Source organism: Petaurus breviceps, unplaced genomic scaffold (genome assembly GCF_028583685.1).
Source record: "Petaurus breviceps papuanus isolate PSGF00001 unplaced genomic scaffold, PetGlider_PUasm1.0 685, whole genome shotgun sequence".
Classification (NCBI taxonomy): Eukaryota; Metazoa; Chordata; class Mammalia; order Diprotodontia; family Petauridae; genus Petaurus; species Petaurus breviceps.
This window is the reverse complement of record NW_027186455.1, coordinates 1762112-1784977: the sequence shown is the minus strand read 5'-3', so window position 1 is coordinate 1784977 and position 22866 is coordinate 1762112. Positions and strand designations below refer to the sequence as shown.

General features: G+C 36.5%; 1 protein-coding gene across 9 annotated transcripts in view; it reads right to left on the bottom strand.

Annotated features, from left to right (window-relative positions):
• DICER1 (dicer 1, ribonuclease III) overlaps positions 1-22866 on the bottom strand; it is a 104259-nt gene that overhangs the window by 71319 nt on the left and 10074 nt on the right. For 5 of the 9 annotated variants that reach the window (XM_069104258.1, XM_069104257.1, XM_069104255.1 and 2 more), the window contains 2 exons: positions 8536-8602; positions 7821-7922 (listed from right to left, as the gene is read on the bottom strand). The exons of 3 other annotated variants lie outside the window; for them this stretch is intronic. The gene's annotated coding sequence lies outside the window, so the exon portion shown is untranslated. The remainder of the gene's footprint in view (positions 1-7820; positions 7923-8535; positions 8603-22866) is intronic. One more of the 9 variants, XM_069104259.1, reaches the window with a different exon arrangement.

Below are 22866 nucleotides of genomic sequence, written 5' to 3'. Positions count from 1 at the left end.
TTTCATTGTTTATGTCAGTTGGACACAAAGTATATCCCATTCCCATCATCTCAAGACTGAAAAACCAATAGTTCAATAACATTACACAGACTTTGCTATATTTCTTATATAAGAAGAGCAGCCCAAGACAGATTACGCCCAGGAATTCCCCTCTCTCCCCGCTGGCACCCCTAAGGTTTTCTTCCTTTTGTCTCTTCCAGTCTCATACCCACATCCCAATGTGCCTCAGGGTCCTCAAAGCAGAAAAAGTGGTTGTAATAGGGAAAAAAAGGAAGGTAAAATCCTAGAGAAGTTGCTTCCTATACCCTCAGCCCTCATGCTGTCTTCTCCCTCTTTCTTTACACTCCATTAACATTTTTTTGTTTCTCAACCCAGAACCCTCATCCTTTCTTTGATAAAAACCTAGATTAGCTTGACTTCTTGAAGTGAAACCCTTAAGAGCCTGGTTTGCTATGCTCCCTTTCTCAGACAAATGTCTTGAAAAATCTGCCTATACTCCCTGCCTCCTTATGCTCTCCCCCCATTCACACCTCAATCCTTTGCAATATAGTTTTCAATATGATCACTTACCAAAATTGCTCTCATTAAAGTTACCAATAATCTCTTTGCTGACAAAGCTGATGGACGTTTTCCTCAGTCCTAATCCTTCTTGACTTCTGTGCTGCATTTGAGACTGATGACCACCATCTCCTCTTGGATACTCTTCAGTTTTGGTGACACCACTTTTTCCAATTTGGTTATAGGGATTCTCCTAGTTTAGTGATTTCTCCTAGTTCATCTCCTACCTGTTTGAAAGTTTCTTCTCAGACTCCTTTACTGTCTTATCACCCATATTATGCTCCCTAACTGTGGGAATACCCCAAGGTTCTGTCCTGGGCCTTCTTTCCTTCTATCTCCATACTCCCCCTCTGAGAAAAATCACAAGACATTATGGGTTTAACTACTGTCTCTAGGCAGATGCCTCCCAGGGTTATATATCTAACCAGTCTCTCATCGACGCTTCATATCACCAGTTACCTACTGTCCCTTTCAAAGTGGATGTCCCACAGAAATTGTACACTCAATATGTCCAATAATAATAATAAAGAAACTTCTATACAAAGAAGAGGAACAAAGGGAGAATGGATGACTTAGGAACGTCTTCTATTTCTATATTTCCCTGGCTGGTATCATGAACTATCCAACCCAGTCACTCAGGCTTGCAACCAAAGAGACATAAAAGTGTTTTCCTTAAAACAACTTTATGAATTAGGTAGAATATTATTGTGCCCCAGGAACCCCCCTAAAACTATTGCAGAAGAGATGCCAACTTGCAGTGATAGAAAAGTACTTGCTTCCTTTGCCAAAAAGTTGCCAATACAAACATGACAAAACAGGAAAATGATAACTGCTGGAGAAGATGTGGGAAAACTGGAACACTAATGCATTGCTGGTAGAATTGTGAACTGATCCAACCATTCTGGAGAGCAATTTGGAACTATTCCCAAAGGGCTATAAAAATATATGTACCCTTTGACCCAGCAATACCACTTCTAGAGTCGTATCCCCAAGAGACCATAGAAGTGGGGGGAGGACCAGTATGCACAAAAATTTTTATAGCATTTAATATGAAGTGAAATATTCTATAAACAATATATATTGCACGTCTTATAAAAAAGAAAATGGAGTACACAAAGACACTTTATTACTCTGGGAACTGGACTGGAAAGTGTATGGGAACATATGAAATTGCACCTAAAATTTTGTTAACAGATGATTATAAAACTGAAAAGCTAAACTGATTGTACTTGAAAGAATGTACTCTGATTTAAATGTCTAAATTATGTCTGCTTAAAAAAAATTTATAGCAGCTCTTTTTGTGGTGGCAAAGAATTGGACAAGTTGTGGTATATGAATGTAATGGAATATTACTGTGCTAAAAGAAATGAGGAACAGACAGACTTCATAATAACCTGGAGAGACTTATATAAACTGATGCTGAGTAAGGGGAACAGAACCAAGAGAACTTTGTATACAATTACAGACACATCATATCTGTGACAACTAACTTTGATAGACTGGGTTCCTCTCAGCAATGCAAGGTTATAAGACAAACCCAAAGGACTCATGATGGAAAAGGCTATCCATATCCAGAGAAAGAATTAAGGAGTCTGAATGCAGACTGAAACAAACTACCTGCTCTCTTTCATTTTGTTTTGCTTCTTCTTCCTCATTATTAATTCCTTTGGTTATAATTCTTCTTTACTTGACTAATGTTTAATATGAAAGTATATGTATAACTTATATCATACTGCATGCCACCACTGTGGTGGTTTGGAGGGGTGGGGGCGGTGGGAATTTGGAACTCAAAAACTTGTGAAATTGAATGCTGTAAACTAATAGTAATTTTTTTTAATTAAAAGAAAAAGAAGTTGCCAATACCAATGAAATCATAGTTCTGATATATTTTCTAAAGTATAACTTTTCAGTGACTCCCCAAAATTCCAATCAGGATTGTTTTCTGTTCATTCATTTTTCCTTTCATATGACTGTAGTTAGTACATACTCTAGTAGGTAATAACAGTTAACATTTATTATCAATACTGAAGTAAAAATTGGCAAAGATGACAAAAGATGGGAATAGTTATTATTGGACAGATTATAGAAAAAGGTTTGGGGAGGGCTTTACAAACATTAGTTCCTTAATAAAAGACTCAGTAAGATAGGTGCTATTCTAAAAAGGAGACTAAGAAAAGTTAAATGACTTGTCTGGGGCCATATAGCTAGAAAGTGTCTAACATGATTTGAACTCAGATCTTCCTCACTGCTAATCAAGCATGCTATCCACTAATTAGGGATGGGAACCAGCAACCTTGAGACCACACATAGCCCTCTAGGTCCTCAAGTGTTACCCTTTTACTGAATCCAAACTTCACAGAACAAATGCCCTTAATAAAAGGGTTTGTTATGTAAAACTTGGACTCAGTCAAAAGGCAGAACTCAACAAACTAGAAGGCCACATGTGGCCTCAAGACTGCAGGTTCCCCACTCCTTCGTGACTAAATCAAGCACCCGCCTTTCCTCTATTTTGTTTTAATTCTGATTTCATTTTGCATTATTTCACAAAGGTTCTGCCAGATTTCTTTATGCGACATCACCTTTAATTGCCTTTTCTACTAAAAGTATGAAAACTGTTATTGTCTATTGAAGAGTCTACGTTCTGACATTTTAACTAGCATTCCCTGAGGTGAATCAGTGGAGCTATGTGAATATTTTAACTTTAACCTATGAGAAATCTATGAGGAGCCAGAATTCTAATTGCTATTTGTAAAAAGACAGAGTCTTATTTGTAAAGTGATAAAGTTTTAAATCTTATATATGAAGAGATTGTTAACTGTCATGGCTAAAGAGACACTGAGGTACAGAGAAAAATAGACTTCCTTTACCAAAAGAACTGTTTAACTTTTATCTCTGACAGGAATACTATAAAGAAAAAATTTAAAGGCTCTAGTAGCTATCCTGAGAGCTGAGCAGTGGGACTATGCTATATTCCAGAAGTGAGAAGAACTCAAGAGTAGCTGTGATGGTTACAGGTAATTTTTTACTGTAATTTCACAGCTAAAATGTAAATTAGTATTTATGTCTATTTTATTTGTTAATTGTTAGAATCTTCTAAAGCAGGGGGTCAGCAAACTATAACCAAGAGCCAAATTTAGCTGCCTCCTGGGCAACGAGTTAAAAATGTTTTTTACATTTTTTTAAATACAATAAAATTACAATTATAAAGTAACAACCATTTGGCCAAATACCCAGGCTACAGTATGCTGATGGAGCTTGCACTCCCACTGTCATAGTCTTCAAGACTCAAGGATAACTACCACAGTATATCAGAATAGGAATTTAGTAAAAGTGTATATATGTATGTATATGTGTATTTTTATAGAGAGACATGTGGATATACACATATATGCTGAAATTTTGTTTTGGTTTTTGTTTTTTTTTGGAGGGGGGAAAGGCAGGGCAATTGGGGTTAAGTGACTTGCTCAAGGTCACACAGCTAATAAGTGTTAAGTATCTGAGGTAGGATTTGAAATCAGGTACTCCTGACTCCAGGGCTAGTGGTCTATTCATTGTGCCACTTAGTCGCCCCTATGCTGAAATTTTTTTTTTTTAGTCATTTATAATATTAAGAATTTACTAGCCTGCATATTTCAATAATCCATGGTTTTATTGATGTTATCACACCCTCCAATTACATAAACTGCAACCTGTCCACTAGTGTTTTTCCTGTGACTGAAAAATGTACCACCCTGCAGTGATGCAATGTACCTTTCTACATCTTGCTATAATTGATCCTTAAACAAAAAATGTGTATATACAATTTGTTGCTGGGTTACAATCCAAAGCCACACTGACTTCATATGGCCTATCAGAAGTTAGTACTCCACCTAAGAAGCCAGAGGCAAAGAGTCATTCCCCAAAAGACAAATGGTCAAAAGATATAAGTAAACAGTCTTCAAAAGAATTATAATCAATGATCACATGAAAGTATGTTTCAAATAACTAATATTAAGAGGACTGGCTGGTCCAGACCTGTGATAAATGGGTACAGAGAATTCCCAGTAAGAAAATTCCCTCTAACAATGCAGATCAGCACCTATTCTGAATTTAATAATCTTAAAGAACTACCTGGGAGCACTGAAATGTTAAGTAACTTGGACTTGCTCCAATTATCAAACTGGCCATATGAGTCAGAGTTAGGACTGGAAAGCAGGGCTTTCTGAATGTGAGGCTGTCAATCCACATCACCAAGCAGCCTCTAATAAGAGAAATATTACTTAAAACAACCATTAAGTTTCACCTCACACCAAGCAAATTGGCAAAAATGACCCAAAAAAACCCAGAAATAGGCAATATTGAAGGGACTTATAAGAAAGGCAAATTAATAAACTGTTAATGGAATTGGTTCAACTCTTCTTGACTTCAGTTTGGAATTATGTAAGAAGGATGACTAAACTTTGGCCCAAAGACCTCCATTAGGGGGTATATACCACAAGGAGCTTTGGGGTTTGTTTTTTTTTAAAGAGAAGTCTAACAAAAAGCAAAACATTTATAGCAAAATTTTATTTTGTGGTAGCAAAGAACTGAGAGCAAAGTAGGTGTCATTGATTGGGGAATGGATGAAAAAAATATACAAACATGATAGAATATCCAAGAAATGACAACTATGAAGAATTCGGGGAAACACTGGAAGTTTTGTATGAACTTCCAGATCCAGAGTGAAGTAAGCAAATCCAAATGAACATTAAAAACAAAGTCAATGAAAATATACTAAATAAAGGAAGACAAACTCTTGAGCAACAACAAAAACAGCAATGGTCCTGACGAAGGAGCAGAGAGACAAGAAAGTTGTACACACTGTTTTTGCTTAGCTTTTTCTTTATTACAATGGTGAATTCACTTCCAAGGTAGGGTAGGGACAGATAGGAGAAATCCACAAATTACTATGAGGTAAAGACAAAAGACATAAATAAAACATTAAAACAAAATAAAATATCCAAGGCCACCACAATACAACACTGAAGACTGACAACAACAAATAAAGGGGCATTCTTTCTGTCTTTAGAGGCTGACTAAATTATAAAGTACAAATTATAAGCGCTACATTGCAGCAAGGCATGTTAAATACATGAATATGGTCATGCCATGGGTCGATTTCTTGGACCTTCGAGTTTAACATCAAAAAATAATATCTGGATAGTATGTTATTATCTACCTAATACTAGCATTATAAAGTCATTCTTTTCTATAATTTTAGAAGGATTCTTATTTAGATAAATTATTTTAACCTCTAATGTCATTTTACAATCATCTACACTAAAGGTTAGGATTATAAGGCATACCTTATCTAAAAAATATATTTAGTTTGAGATTTTTCTTGGGGAATGGGAGAGGTTAGAGGCAATAGTTCTACTCTTCTTAAATATGTTTTTTCTTAAGAATAATAATAATATCTAAATTAATTCAAATTTCCTAAGCACATCATGGTTGGGCCTAGAAGCATGATAGTTTTTTGGCACAAATATACAAGCCTGAAATTTTAAAAATTTCAGGAAATAATCCCTATTGTAATAGCTTTCAGAAAACTATATATGAATGGGGGGGGGGGGGGAGACCAGAGGGGAAGGAGCATAAACCCAGGAGCATTTTGCCTAAGATTCTCTTAAATGCCAGAGAGAACTGAAGGCTACATGTCTATGTGAACTAGAGATCTGGCATGAGAGTCTTTGAGCTCTCATTAGAGCTTCATTCCTGCTTTAAAAATCATGTGGTTCCAGATTTTCAAGGAACCAACTCTAAAGAAAAAAGAGAAATACTCTCTTTACAGACATGTAAGGAGAAGCTGGACATCCTTACACATAACTGATTTGTAGTTTACCTCCATAAAGACTTTTTTAATTCCCCCTTGGGTACCTCTCATTTGGCTGAGCAAGATCTCAACTTTTTCTCTTATTTTCTTGTATTGTTTAATCTGTTTGTTGAACTTCTCCAATTTCTATTTGCTATCTGCTTGAGTAAACAAATTTACTCCCTACTCTATCTGGAATGGGCTTTTCTGTAAGTAGCACTTGGTGGGAAGGAGTCAAGCTAAGGTTACCTTTCTCCCTTAAGAGATAACTGTTAGGGAAGGTAGTGGCTTTGCTGTTTTTAAACCAAAAAGAAAAAAAAAAAAAGCATGTCCTCAGACCAGAAATATCTGGGGCTATGGTTTGGAGGGGCGCTTCAGGTGCAAAGAGAATCCTGTACCCCATTTAAGAGAACTGAGTGGCCAACTCCATGGCCCCTTCTCTTACACACTTCTAGGAAGGAGAGGAATGGGTAAGATTTTAGAGACATCTATTTATGCCCACTCATGAGCTGAATTTAGACAATGTTGTCGACATGTGACATGCATCTTACATTAGCAACAAACACTTTTGTATGCATATATGTATGTGTGTAGGCATATGTGTGTATATATGTACACATAGATATATAGATCTCTCTCTCTCTTTATATATATATATGAAAGAGAGAGGTTTAATTTTTAGCATTCCTATGGTTAAGAGAATTTATTTCCAAACTATAGCTTTATCCTGACCTGAATGGTGAAACTGAATTTGACTGCATGAATTTTCAAGAATACAAAACAAGTTAGGACAGGCTTAAGACTTTGAATTTCTAATTGCATGAATTTTTATAAATATAAAACAAATTAGAGTATACTTATACTTAAAACATTACATGACAGAACTGAATATAAATATAAAAAAATTCTGTAGGATAGACAGCAGATGTAGTCATGTTACTTGCCATTTCCCCCACAAAATTTTAACTTCTCACTAAAAAATTTAATATGAGAGCACAACTATAATATCACATAGCATAAACAAAGCTAAATTCTGAGCCTTCGGTGAAAATCATTTAGTTAAAAATATCAGTTCCACAAACTTCTAGACTCTCATTCTTTTTTTCATTTTACAAGTCATGTGTGATTGTGGTCAAGTCACAATCTCTTTTAATTTCAGCTCCCCTCATCTGGGCTACAGATCAGAGCAAAAGCTAGAGGCACCTTCTGAGGTCAGCTAGTCCAACTCCATCATTTCAAATAAGGAAACTGAAGAAGGTTATGATTTGCACAGTCTTAAAGGTAGGAAACAGAGATGAGATTTAACTCGTAAGTCCTTTGATTCTAGAGTCAGAGGTTTTCCCCACTATACCACAAAGCACCTGCAAAATGGGAGTAATACTTGCAGTACCTACTTCACAGGGTTGTTTATTTTTGTGAATTTTAGATTTACCGTTTTAATTTCTGAGAACTCTGTGTTGCTGTTGGATGAACTGCATTTTTGACACTGATAGTAGTTTATAAGGGAAAGTCACACCATGCCCAAGCTTCTGCTCTAAAAATAAACAAATAGTGCAGTTTGAGACTTTCATGAAAACGAAAACCAAACAAATCCAAAAGGAAAAAACATCACTGGTATAAAGGGATTAATGAAAGAGCATTCTATGTGTCAAAAATCAACACAATGATCTGTTGGATTTTTTTAGTTAACTACATTTCAGAGTTCTCTATAAACAAATAACAACAGGTTACTTACAATAAAAAGCTAACTACCAAAAATTTGAGAATGAGGCCATTCAATACAAAATTTCAAAAAGTTGTTGGGGGGATGGTTAACAGGGAAAGGGAGGATAAGTTTTAAAGACTGAGGTTTATTTACATTTTTCTTTATATAATTTGCAAAGATAGTTGTTACAATGTTCAGAGATGAATTCTTCTAACAGCATCTAAATTTAGTTAAAAGGTATATCTAACTCCAAAAAGCACAGATGACTTCAGTCAATAAAAGGTAAAAAGGTATTTAGGATAAAAAGAACATAAATGTGGATGTCTACATTTACTTCTCAATTCTCCCTTATTAATGCTCATATCATACTTTTATAGTATGGCTATTTAAAATTTATAATTGCAGATGTCTACTTTATGTGTAGTTTGGTGTCTACGTTTACCTCAAAATGCTGATTCTGAGGTCTTCCAGAGTTCCCAAGTTTGTAAATTTGTTTCACACTAGGTAACCTAAAAGGTAATATAAAAAGAAAGAACATTTTTTTTCTAACATGGCAGATTGCTTTGCTGAATTTTAAAATATAGATCACTCAGGAATCAGTGAAGAGGTTTTTAAAAATTAAACACTCTTTTTTCCACCAAGACAACAGAACATTTCTGTAGGGACTGTTCTTTAAAAGGGCTCAAAGAAACTAATATTTCCTAGCATACCTTAAAAAGGACTTAACATATTAATCATATTTAAATGGCTTTCAAATGTCACCAAATCTAAAATGTTTCAAAGCACTTAACATATGCAATCATATTTTATGTTTTATAAAGAGTATTTAAAAAACAAGAATTGGCTCTTAAAATTTGCTAAGTATTTATTTTCATTTCTAATGCATGCTACCTAGCATGATTCAAAGACAATACTGCCTAATATTTTGCTTTCCTAGTTTAAACTAATGTCTATTCTACAAACAATCTATGAAAAAAAGAAAGGCCACAATGCCATAATATTAAACTATTAAATAAAAACAGCTAGTCTTATTAATTCTTGACAATTCTATTGGTGACAAAAGTACTAAAAGGACAAGTAAAATTGATTGGTAGCACCTTTTGTTTTCATGCTACAAAGCAATAAAAACCCAAGATTCTAATTTTAATTAATGAACACAGCTAAAATTACAAACGTGCCAATTTCTGCTAACTAGGCCCTTTTAAAAAGTTGAAAATAACCCTGAAACTTGACAGGCCATATATCAGACACTTAGTCAAGTTCTACTACAAACCAGCATGCTTAACCTACATTAGTATTTAAATACTGAAGCTTTAATAAAATCTTCCAGACAAAGGTTTCTGGCAGCTAATTCTACCCAACTGAAAGCTAAAGGCATCCAGAGTTTCCCAATGAGATTTTCTCAACAAGAGTCAATAGTCAATGGCTACAACAAATTTCTAATTCATCTATTTTACTAGTGTCACATTCAAATATCATTAACTTCACAAACAAATATTTCAAGATTTTATTCCCACTCTCCTTAAACCAAAATTGCTCACCTTCCACACAATCCCAATAGTACACAAGGTGGGAAACACAATATAAGGATTGTGACTGTTAAAAGACCATTAAGAAATATGTCTGCCTAACAGTTTAAAGAAACTAAAAGAACTTTGAAGATCTTTAGGCTCCCAAGGGGGAAAATGCTACAGAGATTTGTTATCATTTTAAATATAAGGCAACTATCTTAATTAAATGTATAACTACGTCTTAGAAATTAAGGGTTTATATAAATGTAAAAGCATTTATTAAGCACTTAACATATATCAGTCACAATACTAAGCAGTGGGGGCTGTCCCTGCCCTCAAGTAGCTCACATTCAAATAGAGACAATACCTATATGCTGTTTTGGTCTGGGGAACATGATATGATGATCAGTTGATGAAAAGGCTGTGTCCTTTCCAGAAACAATGCCAGTGTGGATACGATTACAATTATCAGAGCAAGAAAGGTAGCAATGACTCAATGTCTTCAAAGGTGACCAGGAAGACTTGAAGTCATGTTAGACCTCTAGGTGACTCTGGGTAAATCACAGCCTCTCAGAACTCTAAGCAAATCTCTAGGATTATTAAATTACAGAGGACTTGCACTTTGCTCACCCAGGTGTTCCCTACATCTATGAAGTCATAAACCTACTCCTTGTCCCTAACAAGTCAAAGTGGGGAAGGGAAGGTTTGGGGAGGGGAGAAAGAAGAGCCTGGAGATGATCAGGGTGAAGAAGCACAGTTCCAGGGAATTCAAACTTGACACTCTGGCAATCTAATTCTCATCTAGGATTACAGTCTGGGTTATAGTATTTCTTGCTTTTTTAGCATCAGAGATTGAAGAAGTGGGAGGGTATAAGAAGCGCTGGTCTTGGATCCGGGGGACGTGGATTTAGATCTCAAATCTTCTACTCTTCAGCTGTGTGTCTCGGGCAAATGATCTCATTTCTCTGAGGCTGGTTCATTAGCCATAAGACAAAAGTTATACTGACTACCACAAAGAACTGTGGTAAGCAAAATGCTACATAAGCCATAAAGCAACATAGAAATTATTCCTAGAAGAGTCAATAAATAATCAAATATTATGAACTGGCAGTTTTTTAAAAGAAGTCATTAACAAGCTATCAACAGCCCCATGAAAAAATATTCAATTCATTAATGATGAGAGTAGTGTAAATTTTTCTTTTAAGCGAAGGTCCCACTTCAAATCCATCAGGTAGACAAAATTTACAAAAAGAAAATAACAACTGCTGTAGGGGTTTTGAGAAGGCAGGAACTAATACACTGCTGGTGGAGTTGTGAATTGGTCCAACCATTGTGGAAAACAATTTAGAGCTATATCCTAAGTGTCACCAAACTGTGCATGACTCTTAACACATTATTATATACCTCAAATAGGTCAAAGATAAAGGAAAAGAATCCAAAATAACAAAAGATTTATAGTAGCACTTTTTGTTGTAGTAAAGATACAGAAACCAAGCACTGTCCATTAATTGAGAAATGACTAAATAAACTATGGATATTACTGTGTCAGAAGAAGTGTCAATAAGAAACATCAGATTCCCCAACACCTGGGGGAGACTTGTATGAACTGGCAAAGTAAAGAGAACAGAACCAATAACAATTTATATAATTAATGAAAAAAATGTAAAGGAAAGAAATTTGAATTAACTCAGATTAATGTTAATGCCAACTAAATATTCTATATGAGTAATGAAGAAGCATGTTTTCCGATCTTTTGGTTAATATATGAAAAATGAGACACATTTTCAGATGAGGCCAATGTGTGAATTTGTTTTGCTTGACTGGGAGGGGTTTCTGAAGGAGGGAGAGAAGTGGAGTGGGTAGGTAATGAAAAAAAAAGCTATGAAAAAAACCAACAAAAGAACATCAATGAAATGTTTTTAAAAATACATGTAAAGGAGCTGCTATGTGGCGCGGTGAATAGAGCACTGGCCCTGGAGCCAGGAGGACCTGAGTTCAAATCAGGCCTCAGACACTTAATACAAAAACCAACCGTGTGACCTTGGGCAAATCACTTAACCCCAATTGCCCTCCAAAAAGAAAAGAAAAAAAAGGAAAAAATATATATAAAGAGCAGAAGTTCAGAAGGTGATACACAAGTAAAGTATTTTTTTGGTACTATTGTACTGATTTTGGAAACAAAACTGTACAGAATACAAGTTCTGATTCACATTTTATCCTTTTTTGTTTGTTTACTGAAATGGTTACAATTACTGATGTTTAAATTTAGAATAGAAATACATTATTCCTAGAAGGCATTGAAATTATTTTTTTCCTTTTATCGAGAATATCTATTATGGAATTATTGTACACACTAATAAATTATTTCTAGAACATTTACAAATCCAGTTACCTCCATAATTCTGTATGCACTGGACCTCATTCTCATATTGCAAGGTGCAGTCATCAGGGAGATATTAAAATTACTGATACTGAAATTAGAATGTATAGGATAAGTCTGATGGACAAAATTTTGTGTTATTCCATTATGAAGTGTATCTTTACATTGCTGTTTAGTCATTTTTCAGTTGTGTTCAACTCTTCGCGACCCTATACATATGGGGTTTTCTTGGCAAATATTCTGGAATGGTTTGCCATTTCCTTCTTCAGTTCATTTTACAGGTGAGGAAACAGAGGCAAATAGCATTTGGTGACTTGTCCATGGTCACACAGCTAATAAGTGTCTCAGGAAGAGCAGTATCTCTGACTCCAGTCCTAGCGTTCTATCTACTATACCACTTAACCAAAAGTATATCTTAATCAAGCAATTAAGGCAGACAATGATCTAGGCCCAAAACTGATTAAGAAAAGAGCAGGCTAGATTTCATTTGGAAAACTGTGCAGCACTTCCAAGTGCCTGAAACAAATCCTTTTCTTTAAAGCTTCAACATTCAGCAAGTCATGCTATATGATTGCACTTCAAGGAACACCACAACCTCTCAAAGTGACTCAAATGCTGTGGAAAGGTCCATGGAAGTCATGAGTAGTCTGCACACATTGATGGTATAACCATCAACGAGTTAAAGGTAAAAGGTTTTTGGGGTTTTTTTGGTTGGGCCCAGATTTTATCCACGTAGGGAATTCTCTATATGAATGAATATCAAGCAGCTGGTGGCACAGTGGATAGAACACTGGTCCTGGAGTCAAGAAGACCTGAGCCTAAATCCAGCCTCAAAACACTAACTGTATGACACTGGGCAAGTCACTTAACCTCTGTTTACCTCAGTTTATTGTCACTGTTCATTTTTCAGGGGTGTCTGATCCTTCTGTGATCCCATTTGAGGTATTCTTGGCAAATACAGTGGAGGGGTTTGCCATTTCCTCCTATAGATCGTTTTACAGATGAGGAAACTGATGCAAACAGAGTTGAGTAACTTGCCCAGGGTGACACAACTAGTAAGTGTCTAAGGCCAGATTTAAACTAAGGAAGATGAGTCTTCCTGACTTCAGGAATGGCATTCTATCTACTGTACCACCTAGCTGCCCATTGCCTCAGTTTCCTCAAATATAAATTGGGAATAATAACATCACCTACCTAGCAGGGATATTGTGAGGATCAAACAAAATAATATTTGTAAAACACTCAGCATAGTGCTTGGCACACAGTAGGTACATAATATTTATTCTCTTCCCCCTTCGCAACCTTTTCCTTCCCTATCAGCAACTCTTCTGCACGTCTAGTATTAAAGAACTGCCTGGGAGGACTGAGAGTTTAAGTGACCTTCCCAGGGTCACTCAGTGAGTATAGGTCAAAGGCAAGATTTCAATCAGCCAAGCAACAAGCAAAGGCAGCTCCCTCACCACTGCCTCAGCTTCAAAGTGATTATCCAGCAAACGTGTAAGTGGAAAAGGAGGTTAATGAAGCATGTATCAAGTATACATAACTTAGAACCACTATTTAGAGAAACGAAAACTAAATCACCTCATACTGAGCTAGCAATGACAAAAGAGGAAAATTAAAACTGCTGGAGGGGCTGCTGGAAAACAGAAATATGAACATACTGTTTGTGGAGCCATAAACTGGTATAGTCATTATGGAAAGCAATCTGGAACAAGGACCCAAAAGTTACTAAAACATGGTCCTTTGACCCTGAGCCCATAACGCAAAGAGATCAAAGAAAGAGTGAAAATACCAATACGTACAAAAATATTTATAGCATCTCTTTTTGGTGTAGTAAAATAAATAGAAACTAATTATGGTATATGAGTATAATGGAATATTATTGTGCAAGGAAAAAATGACAAAAAAAAATTTCAGAAGAAACTGGAAAGACCTGATACAAAGTGAAATGTGTAATAACCAGTAGAACAATTTATACGATAGCAATATTAAAAAGAAAAACAACTTTGAAAAACTATAGAATTCTGATTAATGTAATGACAAACCACAACTCCAGAGGACTGATGAGGAAGCACACTACTTACTTTCTGCTAGATATTTGATGTACTTAAAATGCAGAATGAGAAATGCATTTTACAAGAAGGCCAATGAGAGAAATTGCATTGACTATGCTTACATTAGGAAAGTTTTTTTTTTCTATTTTTATTGTTGTTGCGGGTTGATAGAAGCTGGGAGGGAGAGAAAACAATGACTTCTTAATTAGAAAAAATTTAATTGGGGTGGTTGGGTGGCACAGTGAGTAAGCCGGTCCCAGAGTGGGGAGACCCGGGATCCGTTCCAGCCTCAGATACTTAACACCCACACAAAATAACTGGCCATGTAACCTTGGGCAAGTTACTTAACCCCAATTGCTTTAAAAAAAAAAAAAGAAAAAATTCAATTAAAAAAATTAAATGAATATTGACATTTACCAAACCTCAAATTCTCCATGGAGGATTTACAGGAAGATATAAAAAATAATTACACAAGAGGGCAAGGAATGGGTTGAGATCTGTATCACTGGAGAAAATACCCACACTGATGAAATCAGATCCACTGAAGTGCTGAAATAAAAGGATGTGCGATTGAAAAGTTGTATAATCATTTTGTTTACTAATGCTGCATTAAACAATGGCAGACATGTCTGAACAGTCAAAGATGCTCAAATGATTTTCCCTTTTTTCTTTGCTTATTTTTTCCTAATGCATAAAATTTATATTTCATATATAGTTTTATTTTAGATATCAACCTTTTTTTGTTCCATTATCATAATAAATCTATGGTTTTCAAAAACAGTTAATAATTATCTCAGAAAATTCATGCCAGAAGGATGAAAATCAAAATTTAACAGTATAGTAATATGTGTCCAGTGACTAATATATAGTGATGGTCATCTTAACACAACCGATCATTCCCTAGTTCTGGATAACTTCCCTTCTCCTAGCCTCTGAGGAACCACCTGATTCTCCTCCTGCTTCTCTCCACTCTCCTATTTGCATCAGTGAATTTTCTTACTCTTCCTGACTTTGGAAGGACATTGCCCACAGTTCTACCTTTGTACTCTTACATCTAACAATCTCATTCACTCTCATATTTCAAGTAATATCTGGCTACATAATTGACTTTAAATTAACCCTGGAATTTACTGTGTATACATACTTACAGATATACAATCTTACTTGTTCCTAATAATTTTTAAAAAACTTTTAGAAAAGAAAAAAATCTTGCGTATTGAAGCAGTTTTTTTAAACTTTTATTTTTCTTGAGTGATTGTTTTTTGGTCTGTGGTTTTTTTTTTTTTGCAACATGGCTAATATAGAAATATGTTTTGCATGATTGCACATGTATAATTTATATCACATTGTTTACCTTCTCAAGGTGGGGAGGGGAAAAATTTGGAACTCAACATTTTTTAAAAATAATGTTAAAGACGTTTTTACATGTAATTGGAAAAATTTCAAAATTTTAAAAATTAAAGAAAAAAGAATAGAATTCACAGTATATCATACAAAATGATGACTACCAAAACCTAAAGACCTAATTATTCATCATTTTAGAGACTTTCATAGGATCAGAGACTTAGAATTGGGATTTCAGAGATCATCTAGGCCAATTCCCTCACTTTACAGATGCAAAAATTGAAGCCCAGAGAGTTAAATGGCCTATTTAGGTTCACAAAGCTACTAAGTGACAGAACCAAGATTCAAACTCAGGTCATGTAATGCCAGTCCAGGACTTCTTCCCTTCAAAACCACAAGTAACTATTCAAAACCAATAATCAATGACTGCCAAGTAACATGTTTGCCTGGCAAATTATAATGAACTAGGAAATATTTGAATTACTCATTTAATTACAGTTTTAAGATATATGCATAACAATTTCATTAGGCCATAAAGAATTCAGGTTACATTAGAGAGGGTTATACAATATTCTGCTCGCAAGGACAACCACTGTATATCAAAAGGTTTTACTTTGAAAAAGAGAAAAATCAATAAACTAGATCCAAAGATTTCTGGATAAATATTTCCCACTGTCAATAACAGTCCCATCAACAAGAACCTTTACAGATTCCATTCCTCCCTTTTCTGTCTGTCATTCAGTGTCTCCATCCCTCCTTAGACACTCCCAGACAGGCCAGCCCTGCCATATATTGTCTGGCATTATGGTCATCCCTCCATGTATTGCCATCCTGACTACCCTTACTTTAGACCAGCGAATCCCCTGAATAACCAATCACCTCGTTCTTTCACTGTTCTTTAGCTACCAAAATTTCACCTTCTTTCCCTATCTTTCACTATTCTTGCCTTCCACTGTACCCTCTGGAGCAAAGGGAAATCTACAAACTCCCCTTTTCTTTCTAGTTTGTGGGTCTCATAAAAATCTAAATTTTGCCATGTGGTCCTTGTGTTTGTCCACCTTTCTAGCTGTCTGCTCCTCTCCTGCCCTGCCCCTACTCCCAGTCCTCACACCCCAGGAACACACAAAATGACAAGCAAGGAATCTGTGCACTCCCTTCTAGCTGTCACTTCCAGGCCCTTCTCTGCTCACACTACACCCTGCAACCTCTTACACGGCATATTTCATTTTATCCATGTCATGTAATCTTGCCTAGTCTCAGACCACCATACCTTTTACCAGTCAGTCTCTTCATGCTCTACATGCCATGCCACCACGAACATATTCTCCTGCCTTCCTTTCCAACTCTGACTCTTAAGAACAGAAACCATGTGGACAAATCGATCAGCTGCCCTAATATTCATATCACCATTCTCTTTGACTTCCCTCACCAAAATACTCTTCCCTGGCCACCACTCTCCTAGATGTGCTGTCTTCCTCCTGGGGATGTAAGCTACTTGAGGACAGGATCTGTTTTGCTCACTAATATTTTTATCTGAGACAGAATAGGGTAAATTATCTCACAAAAGAGGCAAAAGAAAGCTATTACAATGAAGGGGAAGAGCAGAAAAGTGAAAGGGAAAACCTTACTCTCACTGGATTTGACTTAAGGCATACACACTCAATTGGGTAAACTGTAGGAAAAGTAGGGGGGAAGGGGATAAAAGGAAGGATGATAAAAGGGAGGGCATATTGGAGGAGAAGGTAGTTAGAAGCAAAACACTTTTGAAAAGGACAGGGTCAAAGAAGAAAACAGAATAAATGCAGGATAGGATGGAGGGAAATATAGTTAGTCTTTCACAACATGACTACTATGGAAATGTTTTGCATAACTACACATGTATAACCTATATTGAACTGCTTGTCTTCCCAGTGGGGGTGGGTGAGGAGGGAAGAAGGGAGAGAATCTGGAACTCAAAGTTTTAAAAACAAATATTAAAAACTGTTTTTACACGCAACTGGGAAATAAGATATACAGGCAATGGGGTATAGAAATTGATCTTGCCCTACAAAAAAGTAAGGGGGAGAATGCGGGGAGATATAAGAGGGTAGATTGGGGGAAGGGGTAATCAGTATGCTTGCCATCTTGGGGTGGGGGGTAGGGAAGAGACAGGGAGAAAATCTGTAACTCAAAATCTTGTGAAAATGAATGTTGAAAACTAACTAACTAAATAAATAAATTTTTAAAAATTTATCTCAGAATTTAGCACAGTGCCTGTCACAAAATGAGTGATTAATAAGTGTTTTTTTTTCAAATTCGTTTATTTATATCAATCTGCAAAATGCCCAGAACTGCAGCTGTTATCTACTAACCTCCAGGTCACACTTTCTCTTTTTTTCAAGAAACCCAGTACATGGCTCAGTCTTCCTCTCACAACCACAAATTTTGTTTTTATCTTTCAAACCTCAATATTCAAGATGATATCCCCTCAAATATCCTTGTTTCCCATTTCAGCCTCAACTCTCATGATCTATATATCCATTCATATCTCTACCCTCTACAGTGATAGTCATGCCTTAGTACACTCACCATAATCCCAAACTGTGCCACTTTCAAGATTCTAAACTCTCAATTTCCCCACTATTTTATAGCACCTTTTCCTTGCAACAATCCTTCCTCACTCCTTGAAGCTATCCTTCAACTCACCATGACCAATAGTCATTAATAATTCATTCATAGTTATTAAGAGATTCTTAACCTTTTTTTGGTGTTATAGACCCATTTTGAAGTCTAAGAAACCTATGGACTTCTTTTAAGCATAATGTTTTTAAATGCATAAAATAAGATGTAGAGAAAACCAATTATATTAAAATGCAGTTATCAAAATATGAAAAAATAAAAGTTCACAGGCTAAAGGTTAGCAAATCCTGCTCTGGTCTCATTTATATCAATTTTTAATCTTGGTGACAAGTTGACCAGTTACACTAAACACCATCATCCATCCCTTGATCCCTTGTTCTTCCTTCATTCACGTCCTGTCAATAACCTTAAACCCTGAGTTGCTCCCATTTTACCTTATCTGCTCCTTACCGACCTCTATGAATGCTACTGGAATAAATATTTGTGAAATGAATGGGTTAAGATTAGATGCCCACTAAGTTCTAATCAATGATACAAAGAACCATACAGCCTAGGTCAACTACAAATTCACGTTCTCTCATTTCAAATGTGTCCTTGCTGCTGAACAAAAATTATTTTATTCCTATCAGATCTTTGTTCCAAACTTCTATGTTTCTCTAATTCTTTATCATAAACCTATCTCTCCTGACCTACAAACTGCTTTTTAAAAGCTTAAAATTTTACTTTCTTAAAATTAAATTTTATTTTTCAATTAACAAGCATTAGCCTTCTCTCCTTCCTACCTCTATCCTGTCCCTAGGAAAAAAAAAAAAAGAAAACCCCTGCAACAAAAACAGTCAAGCAAAAATGTATTCCCACGCCAGCCAAGTCCAAAATTGTGTATTTCAATCTATAATCTAGTTTCCCACCTCTCTGTCAGGTGCTGAGTACCCTGATATCAAAGTACTCTAAAATCAACATTGATCATTGTGTTTATCAGAGTTCTTAAGCCTGTGTTTCACAATTGTTCATTTTTATAATGTTGTACAAATCACTTTCCTGGTTCTGCTCATTGCACTCTGCATCAGTTCAAAGTGATATTCAAGTGCTGTGTCCCACTTTCTCCTACTCGTTCCATATCTATATACATTTCTACTTGCATCCTTGCCATTATGTGAGAAGTTCCCTCCTCCATTCCTCTCTTTTTCTTCCATAGGGTATACTTTTCCCTTTCCTTTTATTATCAAAACTAACAAGAGTCATTCTTGATGTCCTTTATGACTCCTTCTGAAAGAACAGCTGACAGTCCTTAGAGGATGCTTCCATCAACCGTCATTAGGATGAAAACACTTCTTCCTTACAGTCTCTTCCAACTACTCACTAGTATTTATCTTTTTTAGGTTTCTCCTTATTCCTATCTTTGTATTTCAAAGTTTCCACTAAGCTTTATGTCTTGGGCATCTCTAGTCTCATAATAGCTCTTTATCTTTTTTTTTGTTTGTTTGTTTAATCATTCTTCTAGCAATATGCTCTGGATGACGTGGAGATGCAGATCTAACCAGGGAGTTCTTTCAGGAGTGAATCTGTGATCCTGGCACCTCTGGAAGATCCTTCTGCAATGCTTTCCTGGGCGGTGTACCAAGTTCATGATCTGTTCTGAATGATTCTATGCTGGGAGTCACTAGGTACTGAGTTTGCACTGGGTCCACTCTCCAGATCCTGAGTTGCTTGGCTGGGTCAGAGCTCTGGGCACAGAGGAGCTGTTGGCCAATAGGAAGTAGGTACTAATTCCACTATACATTCTAGACTGTCCTAACTCAGAGCCCTGGCAATCCTGGGAGACATCTTGTGTTGGGCCAGGGTCAGTGATCAGCTCTGGACGTCGCCACACTGCTATCAGAGTTCTGAGCTCAGGAGACTAAGTCCATGATCCCACACTATTCCACAGTTATTGCCCTGGGCATGTGCTTGTAGGCCAAATTTATAATCTTAGGCTAGAAAGCTGAACCTCTGTAGCTTCTCCTTTAATTTCCCATTCACTACTCAATCTAGCATTCTCAGATCACTGTTGTGAAGTAACTGTGGGAAAAACTGGACTATACTGCTTCTTCCTACTACCATCTTAGCTATGTCCATCAACTAACCTTTTGACACTTCAGACAGGATATCTCATAAGTATCTTAAATTCAATGTGCCCAAAACAGATTTATTATTTTTCCCCACAAAATCCCCCTCCCTTCCAAAATTTCCTATAAGCCACCACTATCCTCTAAGTCACCCAAACCTCACTGCCAAACAAACTGCCACTGACTCCTCACTCTTACTCACCTCATACATACAATCCATTGCCAAATATTGTCATTTTTACCTTCACATTTTATATATGCCATCACACAACTCACACAGCCACTACCGTAGTTCAGACCCTCATCACATCTTGCCTGGACTATTACAATAGCTTTCTAACTGGTCTTCCCTACCTTGAATCTCTCTCCACTGGAACCCACCCATCCTTTAATTAGTTGCCAAGATGACTTTTTTAAAGTGTAGATATCCAGGATCAACTATAAAGTCTTTTGTTAGACATGTAAAGCCCATTAAAATCTGGTCCCTTCTTATCACTCTAGTCCTCTTATACTTTACCTGCCTCCATGCATTGTACAATCCAGCTACACTGGCCTACTTTCCATCTCTCAAACACTAGACTCCCATTTCATAGCTCTACCTTTGCATCAGCCCCACACCTGAAATGCTCTGTCCCTTCACATATGCCTTTTAGCTGCTAATTCCTCAAGACTCAGATCAAATCTCACCTTCTGCAGCTTGTATTTCCCCATTCCCCCAGCTGCTAGTACCTTCCTTTTTGAGATTACCTTCCATATACTCTGTATGTATCTACTATGTACCTCCTCATTTTCATGTCTTCCCCATTAGAATGTAAGCTCCTGGAAGGCTGGGACTATTTGGGCTTTTTTATATCTCTAGAGCTTGGGGGTGGCTAGGTGGCGCAGTGAATAGAGCAAAGGTCCTGGAGTCAGGAGGACCTGAGTTCAAATTTGACCTCAGACACTTAACACTTACTAGCCATGTGACCTCAGGCAAGTCACTTAAGTCCAATTGCCCTGCCTTCCCCCCTCCAAAAAAACAACTAAAAAAGTCTCTACATATACCTTTGAACTATCTACCAGCTCCTTTCTCACCACCTAAACATGATCAGCTCCCTACTCCATTCTGAAAAAATTTTCATTTGACCCTGACATCCCCTGAAACGATTATCCCATAGTTCTGCTCCCTTTCACCACAAAATTCCTAAAAGAGAATTAATCATCTACCAGAGTTCTCATCCTGGAACACAAGAACTTTTTTTAAAAAAATATTTTGTTAACTACATTTCAGTATAATTGGGTTCTATTATAATCCTATGTATTTTAGACATTTAAAAACATTATCTGAAAAGGAGTCCACAAGCTTCACCACATTGCCCACAGGGTCTATGGCATGATAAAAGTTAATCCCTGATCTTTATTCATTGCCTCCACTTCCTCAATATTTACTTATTTCTCAAATCTTTGCAATCTAGTTGGCAATCCTATTCTTATAGTGAATGTACTACTCTTTCCAATGATCTCTTAACTTCTAAATTCAATGTCTGTTTCAGTCTTTATTCTCTAGAACCTTTCTAGACCATCTGACATGACTGCTCACATAATCCTCCTGGACATCCTCTTCTTTCAAAGAATCTGCAACCATTTATTAATTGCATATTATATGCTAAGCATTGTGTTTGACATGAGACTACAAATACAAAAGTGAGACCACTCCTGCCCTCAAGGAGTTTACAATCTACTAGGAAGACATGATGTGGTCACAAAGAAATTAACATAAGATATATACAAAATACACATTGAAGGGACAATGGAAAGACTAGCAACTTAAAGAACTAAGATTGTTCTTTGTAAGAATTATTTGCTGACGTCCCTTTCTCAGTATCCTTTGCCTATTTATCATCTATTACCAGGTTTGTAAATTCTGAGTAATCCTTGATTATTTCCCTCTCCCTCATCCCCCACACCCAATACCTTGCTAAATTTTGTCAATTTTACTTCCAATATATCTCACTCAAGCCATCATCACTACTCCCTAGGCCATAACAGCCATCTAATTAGTCTCCCTGCTTTCAAGTCTCCTTCTCTCCCATCCATCCTCCAAACAGTGTTTTAATAATCTCTTCCTAAGGAAAAGCTCTGACCATGTCATTCCCCTACCCCAAAAAGGTTTCGGTAGGTCCTTACTGCCTAGAGGATAACATACAAACTCCTTAGTCTGATATAAAGATCTTTGACAACCTGGTGATCAACCTAGCTTTCCAGCTTTATTTTTTATTTCACTTATACTCAAGCTACCCAATCTGCACTACTAGCTTTTCTCCACACCTGACATTCCACCTCCTATTTCCATGTACCTTATTCACCAACCATCCCCATGCCAGAAACACATTCCTTCCTAGTGTATTTGCCTTCAAGCCTCAGCTCAGGTGCTACATCCTACATCAGAAGCCTTTTCTGATCCCAGCTTTGGTCAGCGCTCTATCTCTCTTCAGATTATTTTTGTACACAGGTAAAGTACAGTTTGCCCATGGAGAGCACTTATGCATTTACTGGACAAATCAAAATGCTTAAGGATATCATTCAGATCACATAAAAGAAAACTGCCTATTATTATGTCTTGTTTTAAAAAAAAAAAGAACGTTTTTGGGGGCGGCTAGGTGGTACAATGAATAGAGCACCGGCCCTGGAGTCAGGAAGACCTGAGTTCAAATCCGACCTCAGACACTTCACACACACACACACACACACACACACACACACACACACACACACACACAC